This window comes from Oncorhynchus keta, unplaced genomic scaffold, assembly GCF_023373465.1.
Source record: "Oncorhynchus keta strain PuntledgeMale-10-30-2019 unplaced genomic scaffold, Oket_V2 Un_contig_8054_pilon_pilon, whole genome shotgun sequence".
Classification (NCBI taxonomy): domain Eukaryota; kingdom Metazoa; phylum Chordata; class Actinopteri; order Salmoniformes; family Salmonidae; genus Oncorhynchus; species Oncorhynchus keta.
In genome coordinates this window covers 2,501-3,518 of record NW_026289829.1, presented here as the reverse complement: position 1 = coordinate 3,518, position 1,018 = coordinate 2,501, and the positions used below count along the sequence as shown (strand labels likewise).

Here is a 1,018-nt window from a genome sequence, read left to right as displayed (position 1 = left end):
ATCAACTGGAAGACAACAGTAAAAGCACAAGTATTTTGCTCAGTTAATTGTTACTGAGGGAAAGAAAGAAACCCATTCACCCATCTACAGTTGATCAATCTAACCTCTTTTGTTTTGCAGTTGGTGAATTCCATCGCCAAGACATATGTGGGAACCAACGCCTACATGGCAGTAAGTAGACCTAATATGAATAGATGTTGGTGGTGGCTGGACATCTTGGTGAAAGAGGCTCTGGATGGTGTTTTGGGGGTCCAGCCTTGAACATGTGGTAGGAGAAACTTTGACAGGACACATCTGATCATGCAGTAACCACAAATGGCTCAGTTGAACACACTATAGCATAACACAATCACATTCCGTACATCTCAAGTCCACCACAGCTCATCTGACTCCCTTGTTTGTACCCTGCAGCCGGAGAGGATATCTGGGGAGCAGTATGGTATCCATTCAGACGTCTGGAGCGTGGGCATCTCCTTCATGGAGGTGAGTGCAGAGTGCAGGTGTGTCTGTGTGTGTCTGTGATTGTAGAGTGCAGGTGTCTGTGTGTGTCTGTGATTGCAGAGTGCAGGTGTCTGTGTGTGTCTGTGATTGTAGAGTGCAGGTGTCTGTGTGTGTCTGTGATTGCAGAGTGCAGGTGTCTGTGTGTGTCTGTGATTGTAGAGTGCAGGTGTGTCTGTGTGTGTCTGTGATTGTAGAGTGCAGGTGTGTCTGTGTGTGTCTGTGATTGTAGAGTGCAGGTGTGTCTGTGTGTCTGTGATTGCAGAGTGCAGGTGTTTGTGTGTGTCTGTGTGTCTGTGATTGCAGAGTGCAGGTGTTTGTGTGTGTCTGTGTGTCTGTGATTGCAGAGTGCAGGTGTTTGTGTGTGTCTGTGATTGCAGAGTGCAGGTGTTTGTGTGTGTCTGTGATTGCAGAGTGCAGGTGTTTGTTTGTGTGTGTCTGTGATTGCAGAGTGCAGGTGTGTGTGTGATTGCAGGTGTGGTGTGTGTGTGTGTGTGAGTGTGGTGTGTGTGTGTGTGTG

General features: G+C 47.6%; 1 long non-coding RNA gene across 1 annotated transcript; it reads left to right on the top strand.

Annotated features, from left to right (window-relative positions):
• Nucleotides 1-116: 116 nt before the first annotated feature.
• On the top strand, nt 117-959 carry LOC127926695 (uncharacterized). The gene is made up of 3 exons (XR_008124885.1): nt 117-171; nt 412-500; nt 536-959. It is a non-coding gene; the product is annotated as an uncharacterized LOC127926695 (long non-coding RNA).
• Nucleotides 960-1,018: the final 59 nt, after the last annotated feature.